We start from the raw sequence: 10,818 nt of genomic DNA on the forward strand, positions 1-10,818 counted from the left end.
CACTCATTCACACACTCATACACACACTCACACACACTCACACACTCACACACGTACACTCACTCACACACACATACACACTCACACGCACACTTACACACACATACACACACAGTCACACTCACACACACATACACACTCACACACGCACTCACGCACTCACACACACACACACTCACTCACACACAGACTTACACACACACACTCACACACAAACATACACTCTCACACACACATACACACACATACACACTCACTCACACACACTCACTCACACACATACACACTCACACGCACACTTACACACACACAGACACACTCACACACACACGCACTCGCTCACACTTACACACACATACACACTCACACACACACACACTCACTCACACACCCTCACACACACACTCACACACACACACACACTTACATACATACACACACAAACACACATACACACACACTTACACGCACACACACACATAAACACACACACATACAACTCAGCATGTATTTGAGATAACTTTGGACAAACAGAGATATAATCATAAATATGAATAATTGTATAGACATAAACACACCTAGATATACAATTAAACTACAGTAATACATGCATATATATATATATATATATATAATTGAACATATATAAATAAGCTTGCAGAAACACAGATCTAATTAGACAAATTATTTTTACATATAATTGAACACAAAGACACACTGTAAATTAAACCTGGGAATAAGAAATACCACAAGTTCCTTTCCAAAGAGCAGTTTGTCTGTCTATGTGTATGTGCATGTGTGTGTATGTCTGCGTGTGTTTGCATGTGTGTATGTCAATGCATGTGTGCATATGTCTGTGTATGTCTGTGTGTCTATGTATGTGTGTGTGTGTCTTTGTATGTGTGTCTGTGTCTGTGTGTATGTGTGTATTTGCCTCTGTGTGTATATGTGTGTGTGTGTGTGTGTGTGTGTGTGTATCTGTGGGTTTCTGTAGCTGTGTCTCTGTGGTCTATGTGTATATATGTTTCTGTCTGTGTTTGCCTTTGTCTGTCTGTGGCTATGTGTGTGTCGATATCTGTGTCTATGTATGTGTGTGTCTGTGTGTATGTGTGTGGGTCTGTGTCTATGTATGTGTCTGTGTGTACGTGTGTGTGTGTGTGTGTGTGTGTGTGTGTGTCTGTCTGTCTGTGTGTGTCTATGTCTGTCTCTTTCTATGTGTGCGTCTGTGTGTGCGTGTGTCTGTGTAAACAGACCACATATACTGTAACCATAAATCAACATATCAATATATAACTCCATACATAAATTATCACACAAGTTAGCTTATATATGTATAGAATCATCCACGTGAATGAATGTACAGATATAATTGCACTCAGAGAAACATGTACAAATCTACTCACAATTAAACCCACAAACACACCTCTATAATTACCCGCACATGAAAAATATATAATCAGCCAAACTATATAATTTAACATAGCATCAGTAATTATACACATGAACACACATAATTGAATATTTATAACTATGCAAATAACATAATCCAAAACATATGATTAAACTTACATAAACATTGATGTAATTATATTCACAGACAAATAATTATATAGACAAACACATAGACATTGACACACACACGTACACACAGACGCACACAGACACAGACACACACATGCACATACACAGACACACACTCACAGACATAGACACACATATACACATAGACACAGACAGACATAGACACAGACAGACACACACATAGGCACAGACAGACACACACACACATACACACAGACACAGGCAGACATAGGCACACACAAATACACGTAAACACACACACACACAGATACAGACAGACACACACGCGTACACACAGACACAAACAGACATGGAGACAGACACACACACACACATAGATACAGACAGACACACACACAGACACAAACAGACATAGAGACAGACACAGACACACACATAGACACAGACACACTCATAGACACAAACAGACACACACACAGGCACACAGGCAGACATAGACAGACAAACAAATACACACTACACAGACACACATACACATAGACACACACACACAGACACACACACACACACACACGTATGCACAGACACAAACAGACATATACACACACAGACACACACATAGACACAGGCAGACATAGACACACACACAAAGATACAGACATTGACACACACATAGACACAGGCAGACAAAGACAAACGCACACACTGATACACACATAGACCACAGAGACACAGACATAGATACACACAGACAGACACACACATACACACATAGACACATTTACACAGGTTTGTATATATGAATTATCCCTTTGGGTACAATGTGGACATATGTTGTCTCTCTCTCTCTCACATAAAATGATATATGTGTCTGTTCATACGTCATAATTATATCTACATATACTGCTCATTTATGTAATTATACATATATTCTGTCGAATTATGATAATATATGATTGTATATAATAGCATATATTTTGTGTATAATTGCCCTCCTATATATGTGTGTTTGCATGGACAATGTATAGATCATGTACGCAATGCTATTTAATATGTTACCATATATAATCTATACTGTCTGAGGGCGTGTCAGAAGTGTTATGATGATTTTGAAATTGAGAAGGGAGATGGGCTGGGGAGGGGGAGTGTTGGGGACAGGGTGGTCTGTTTTATTCCCCCCGGGGAGTGACCCTCAGTAACACAAGCCCAGAGGGATGAGGAAGGGTTTGTTCTAAGTGGACCATGAGAAATGACCAAGTTTTCGATGGCTCCCAGACCTCCTCCCCACCCCCTCCCCCACCCCGGGCAAAGGAGGGCCCAGAAGGGTTTGTATGAATTGAGCTACAGTGATGCGGACACAGCACAGGAACACAGAAGGTAGGAGGAGGCCGTTCAGCCCTTCCAGGCTGCTTCCCCAGTCATCACCGTCATGGTCAACCAATCCAACCCAACAGCCCAATCCTGCTTTCTCCCCATAGCCTTTGATTCCATTCATTCCAAGTCCCTATACATTCAAGGTTCCAGGACCAGCTACTCCCCACAGTGGAGAATCCCACAGACTCACCCCTCTCTGGGTGAAGACATGTGTCCCTATCTCCATCCTGAATGGACCACTCCAATTCCTCAGACTGCGACCCCTGGTTTTGGACGCACCCACTTTCGGGGAATGCCCCCCCCCCCTGCATCTACCCTGTCTAGTCCTGATAGAATTTTGTACGTCTCTGTGAGGTCTCCCCTCACTCAGGGAAAAAAAACCAATCATAATTATGGGCGGCACGGTGGCTCGGAGGTTAGCACTGCTGCCTCACAGCGCCAGAGATCCGGGTTCAATTCCTGCCTCAGGCGACTGACTGTGTGGAGTTTGCACGTTCTCCCCGTGTCTGCGTGGGTTTCCTCCGGGTGCTCCGGTTTCCTCCCACAGTCCAAAGATGTGCAGGTCAGGGTGGGATTGGCCGCGCTAAATTGTCCATAGCGACAGGTACATCATTCAGAGGCAAATGGATCTGGGTGGGTTGCCCTTCGGAGGGTCGGTGGGGACTTGTTGGGCCGAAGGGCCTGTTCCCACACTGTGGGGAATCTAATCACCCAGTCAATCTCTCCTTATATGTTAGTCCCACTGTCCATGAATCAATGTGACTTCATATGTGTCAGTGTGTGTGTGAATCTACATGTGAACGTTCATATGAGTCAATGTGTGTAAATCTACATGTGAATGTTCATATGTTTCGGTGTATGTATGTGTGAATCTACATGTGAATGTTCATATGGGTCTGTGCGTGTGTGTGAATATACATATGAATGTTCATATGTGTCAGTGTGTGTGTGTGAATCTACATGTGAATGTTCTATGTCAGTGTGTGAATCTACATGTGAATGTTCATATGGGTCTGTGTGTGTGTACGTATGTGTGTATGTGAATCTATATGTTCTCCAACTTGCTATATTGTTTTAGATGGTTATAGAATTTGCCTCGGCACACATTATATACAATTGAACATGTAAGGAGTGCAACTTGAAACATGTATATTATCAAAACATGTATATATGGTTTGGACACACGAATAGTATACTCCCATTAACACAGGCATAAATACTCATATAAACATGCATAAACTAACATCTTATACACATAATTATACAGACATAACTATGCGTATTTAATTAAACATACGTAAACAGACATATGTAATTAACATAAACATTAACACAATTATGTAGACGGAGAGATTAAAATTTAAAAAAAAAACCCCAGCCCTTTCGAGAAATGAAACCTGCCGGGTGACCACACCAAATCAAAAACGTGATCGGCGTAGTGCAGGAACGAGACACCGTACCACGTTTAGCAAGGGATCACTCACACAACTATCCAACACAGGAATTGTGTGAGGCAAAGTTATCCTGGGAGGGGGGTTGTCAGGGAGTAGGGAAGGGTATGTGTGTGTGAGGGAGAGAGAGAGAGAGAGAGAGAGATTCATGTGGGACATCTGAGGTTGTGTGGGGGCAATGGCTGGGGTGAGGGTGGGGAGTAATGGTGTTGTGGTGGTAGCGGAAACCACAGGGATCAGCACTCGACCCCCTGTTGTTTGTCATTGATTTCGATGCTTTGGGGTGAGATGATAGGAATATATATGTTCGTAGGTTTGCTAACGAAACCAAGGTCAGTGGCGTGGTGGACAGTGAAGGTGGTTATTTAAGGTTGCGGAGAGACCTTAATCCATTGGGACAACGGGCTGAGGAGTGGAAGATGGAGTTTGATTCGGATAAATGCGAGGTGTTGCATTTTGGTAAAACGTACAACGGCAGAGCTTATACTGTTAAAACATATAAGGCCCTGGGTAGTGATGGGGAACAGAGAGACCTAGGGGTGCAGGTACACAATTCTTTGGAGCTAGCGTCACGGGTAGACAGGGGGGTGAAGAAGGCATTTAGCAGGTTTGCCTTCATCCCTCAGACCTTGGAGTTGGGGAAGTCACATTGGGGCTGTGCAGGAGGTTGATGAGGCCTCAGTGTACTGTGGCCAGCTCTGGTCGTCCTGTTACAGGAAGGAGATTATTAACCTAGAGAACATGCAGATTCATACACACGCAAAAGCACACACACACACACAAGCACACTCACAAACGCACACACACACACTCACACTCAAAACACACACACACAAACACACTCACTCACACACAAACACACACAAACACACTCACTCACACACAAACACACACACACAACAAACTCTCATACACAAACATATACATTCAAACTCACACACACAAGCACACTCACACTCACACACACACACACAAAACTCTCATATACAAACACATACATTCAAACTCACACACACAAGCACACTCACACTCACACACACAAAACTCTCATACACAAACATATACATTCAAACTCACACACACAAGCACACTCACACTCACACACACAAAACTCTCATATACAAACACATACATTCAAACTCACACACACAAGCACACTCACACACACACAAACGCACACACTCACTCAAAACATACACACAAACACACTCACTCACACACACAAACGCACAGACACAAACACACACAAAAAACTCTCATACACAAACACACACACACTCTCTCGCACACACAAGCACACTCACACACACACTCTCACAAACACACACACTCACAGATGCACACAAACACACTCTCTCGCACACACAAGCACACTCACACGCACACTCTCACAAACACACACACTCACTCTCACAAACACACACACACAGACTCACACCGGCACACTCAGTCACACGTTGACATACAAATACAAAGCAGATCTCCTTATTTTATTTTAAATATGGGCTTTATTGTTCAATCTAGTAAATGTAGCTTTTAAAGAGTACACTGTCAGGATCTGAGTGATTGAGGATGTTTGGAATATTCCGACAGCTCCTTTAGTGATAGGGTTTAAATGTCTTTCTTCAGGCACAGCCTGAGAATGATGCAGCCTTCCAGCGTAGACTTGAGCTCATTAGCAAAGCGACATAAACACTGAATGACTCTCTCCAGCTGTCTGCATCCATCATCACACATACCGCCCCAGACCAAGACTTCCATCTCTCTCTCTCTCTCTCTTTCTCTCTCTCTCAGTCTCTCCCTCTCTCCAAATCTGCATCTGTCTGTCTGCTCAGTAGAATCCCCAGGAGCATGGAAGCAGGCCATTCGATCCATCGAGTCTACACCCACACTCCGAAGAGCATCCCACCCAGACCCATGTCCACCCAAATTAGATTAGATTACTTACAGTGTGGAAACAGGCCCTTCGGCCCAACAAGTCCACACCGCCCCGCCGAAGCACAACCCACCCATACCCCTACATCTACCCCTTACCTAACACTACGGGCAATTTAGCACGGCCAATTCACCTGACCTGCACATCTTTGGACTGTGGGAGGAAACCGGAGCACCCGGAGGAAACCCACGCAGACACGGGGAGAATGTGCAAACTCCACACAGTCAGTCGCCTGAGGCGGGAATTGAACCCGGATCTCTGGCGCTGTGAGGCAGCAGTGCTAACCACTGTGCCACCGTGCCGCCCATCCCTGTAACAATGCATCTGCCACACCAATCCCACCCTAACCTGCACATCCCTGGGCACTACGGGGACAATTTAGCACGGCCAATCCCACCCTAACCTGCACATCCCTGGGCACTACGGGGACAATTTAGCACGGCCAATCCCACCCTAACCTGCACATTCCTGGGCACTACGGGACAATTTAGCACGGCCAATCCCACCCTAACCTGTACCTCCCTGGGCACTACGGGACAATTTAGCACGGCCAATCCCACCCTAACCTGCACATCCCTGGGCACTCTGGGACAATTTAGCACAGCCAATCCCACCCTAACCTGCACATTCCTGGGCACTACGGGACAATTTAGCACGGCCAATCCCACCCTAACCTGTACATCCCTGGGCACTACGGGACAATTTAGCACGGCCAATCCCACCCTAACCTGCACATCCCTGGGCACTCTGGGACAATTTAGCACGGCCAATCCCCACCCTAACCTGCACATCCCTGGGCACTCTGGGACAATTTAGCACGGCCAATCCCACCCTAACCTGTACATCCCTGGGCACTCTGGGACAATTTAGCACGGCCAATCCCACCCTAACCTGCACATCCCTGGGCACTCTGGGACAATTTAGCACGGCCAATCCCCACCCTAACCTGCACATCCCTGGGCACTCTGGGACAATTTAGCACGGCCAATCCCACCCTAACCTGTACATCCCTGGGCACTCTGGGACAATTTAGCACGGCCAATCCCACCCTAACCTGCACATCCCTGGGCACTACGGGGACAATTTAGCACGGCCAATCCCACCCTAACCTGCACATCCCTGGGCACTACGGGGACAATTTAGCACGGCCAATCCCACCCTAACCTGTACATCCCTGGGCACTACGGGGACAATTTAGCACGGCCAATCCATCCTAACCTGTACATCCCTGGGCACTACGGGGACAATTTAGCACGGCCAATCCCACCCTAACCTGTACATCCCTGGGCACTACGGGGACAATTTAGCACGGCCAATCCATCCTAACCTGTACACTTTCCGACTGTGGAAGGGACCCCATGCAGACACGGGTGTGTGGGTGGGTGGTGGAGAACATGCACAGACAGACAGTCACACAAGGTTGGGGTTCAATATGGGTCCCTGGCACCGTGAGATAGCAGCGCTGACCACTGAGACACTGTGCTGAAAGGATAGAGAGAGAGAGGGAGAGGGGGGGAGACAGAGAGAGTGATAAAGAGAAGAGAGAGAGAGAGACGGATAAAGAGAAAGAGGAGGACAGAGAAGAGAGAGAGAGAGATAGAGAGAAGAGAGACAGAGAGAGAGATAGAGAGAAGAGAGAGAGAGAGACAGATAGAGAGAGAGAGAGAGAGGAGGAGAGAGAGGAGAGAGAGATAGTGAGAGGATAGAGAGAAGAAATAGAGAGACAGAGAAGAGAGACAGAAGATAGAGAGAGAGATAGAGAGAAGAGAGAGAGATAGAGAGAAGAGAGAGAGAGATAGATACAGATAGAGAGAAGAGAGAGAGAGATAGAGACAGATAGAGAAAAGAGAGAGAGAGACAGAGAGAAGAGAGAGAGAGACAGAGAGAAGAGTGAGAGAGACAGATAGAGAGAGAAGAGAGAGAGAGAAGAGAGAGAGAGATAGAGACAGATAGAGAGAAGAGAGAGAGAAGAGGAGATAGAGAAAGAGAGAGATAGAGAAAAGAGAGAGAGAGGAGGAGAGAGAGAGATAGATAGAGAGAGAAAGATAGAGAGAGAGATAGAGAGAAGAGAGTGAGAGAGAAAGAGAGGGAGAGAGACCAATACAGATGCAAAGAGAGTGTCATAGAGTCCTACAGTGGGGAAACAGCCCCTTTGGCCCAACCAGTCGGTGCTGACCCCATAACCCCCAAACAAAACTACTCCCACACCCGTCCCTGCTCCTGGCCCATATCCCTCCAAACCTTTCCCTCTCCATGTCCTTATCCAAATATCTTTTAAATGTTGTAACTGTCCCCACACCACCCCCCCCCCCCCCCCCCGACTTCCTCAGGCCGGCCTTTCCACACGCGAACTAGCCCCGTGCGTCTTTTGAAAATCTCTCCCCCCGCACCCTAAAAACGTGACCCCCTTAGTCTTGATATTCCCCCCCCCACACACCCGAGTGAAAAAACACCTACTGTTCACTTTATCTGGACCTCTCGTGATTTTGCGATAGATAGCGAGCTAGGCAGAGAGATAGCAACAAACAGAAGAGAGACAGAAACCACAGAGAGACAGAACAGACAGGTAGACAGGCAGACAGGCAGCTGCACAGATAGATAGACAGATTAAGTAGACCGTCCGACAAGCAGACAGCATGGTGTCTCAGTGTTTAGCAGTGCTGCCTCACCCCACCAGGGACTCGGGTTCGATCCCACCCTGGGGCAACTGTCAGTCTGTGTGGAATTTGCACATTCTCGCCGTGTCTGCGTGGGTTTCCTCCGGGTGCTCCGGTTACCTCCCACAATCCAAAGATGTGCAGGTTTAGGGTGGGATTGGCCGTGCTAAATTGTCCTGTAGTGCCCAGGGATGTGCAGGTTTAGGGTGGGATTGGCCGTGCTAAATTGTCCCCATAGTGCCCAGGGATGTGTGGGTTAGGGTGGGGATTGGCCGTGCTAAATTGTCCCCATAGTGCCCAGGGATGTGTGGGTTAGGGTGGGGATTGGCCGTGCTAAATTGTCCCGTAGTGCCCAGGGATGTGCAGGTTAGGGTGGGATTGGCCGTGCTAAATTGTCCCGTAGTGCCCAGGGATGTGTGGGTTAGGGTGGGGATTGGCCGTGCTAAATTGTCCCGTACTGCCCAGAGATGTATAGGTTAGGGTGGGATTGGCCGTGCTAAATTGTCCCGTAGTGCCCAGGGATGTGCAGGTTAGGGTGGGATTAGCCGTGCTAAATTGTCCCGTAGTGCCCAGGGATGTGCAGGTTAGGGTGGGATTGGCCGTGCTAAATTGTCCCATAGTGCCCAGGGATGTGCAGGTTAGGGTGGGATTAGCCGTGCTAAATTGTCCCTGTAGTGCCCAGGGATGTGTAGGTTAGGGTGGGATTGGCCATGCTAAATTGTCCCTGTAGTGTCCAGGGATGTGCAGGTTAGGGTGGGATTAGCCGTGCTAAATTGTCCCCGTAGTGCCCAGGGATGTGCAGGTTAGGGTGGGATTAGCCGTGCTAAATTGTCCCCGTAGTGCCCAGGGATGTGCAGGTTAGGGTGGGATTGGCTGTGCTAAATTGTCCCATAATGCCCACGGATGTGCAGGTTAGTGTGGAATTGGCCGTGCTAAATTGTCTCGTAGTGCCCAGGGATGTGCAGGTTAGGGTGGGATTGGCCGTGCTAAATTGTCTCGTAGTGCCCAGGGATGTGCAGGTTAGGGTGAGATTGGCCGTGCTAAATTGTCTCGTAGTGCCCAGGGATGTGCAGGTTAGGGTGGGATTGGCCGTGCTAAATTGTCTCGTAGTGCCCAGGGGACGTGTAGGTTAGGGTGGGATTGGCCGTGGGAAATGTCGGGTTACAGGGATGGCGGGAGGGTGGGTTTGGGTCTGGGTGGGGTGCTCTCCAGAGGGTCAGTGCGGACGCGATGAGCCGAATGGCCTGCTTCCACACTGTTGGGATTCTATGAAATGGAGACTGTTGTCAGTGAGTCATGTCAGACTGAAGCAAAAGCAGGATGAGAAATGTTTAAGAAGTCTCCTTGTTTGTCTGAAACAGGATTAGTGACAGTGTAACCAACAGCTACACCTTTGAAAGTTCTGTCTGGGCAGCTGGTTGGAAATTCGAGACAGTGTTTCATGAAACTTTAGATGCTGCACCACTTCAATCGCCACTGCACTCTCATTCTCCGTCTCGGAGATTTCTCTCTCGCTGCTCTCCCTGTGTTTCTGAACCTCCTTCTGTCCTCCCTCCCTCATGTCTCTCACTATCTCTCTCTCTCTCTCTCTCTCATCCCTCTATCTCTGACTCTCTCTGTCTCCATCAGTCTGTCTCTCTCTCTCTCTCCACCCCTTCCACTTGTTCTCTACCCCCACCTTTTATCTCTGAATCTCTCTCTGTCTCCGTGTCTCACTCTCTCTTTCTCCTCCCCCTCACCGTCTTCCCTGTTCTCTCTCTCCCCTCCCTCTATCTCTGAACATTTCTCTATCACCCCCCCCCCCGTCTCCACCTCTCTCTCTCCCTCTCTCCCCACTCCATCTGTTAATCTCTCTCTG

This window comes from Chiloscyllium punctatum, chromosome X, assembly GCF_047496795.1.
Source record: "Chiloscyllium punctatum isolate Juve2018m chromosome X, sChiPun1.3, whole genome shotgun sequence".
Taxonomy (NCBI): Eukaryota; Metazoa; Chordata; class Chondrichthyes; order Orectolobiformes; family Hemiscylliidae; genus Chiloscyllium; species Chiloscyllium punctatum.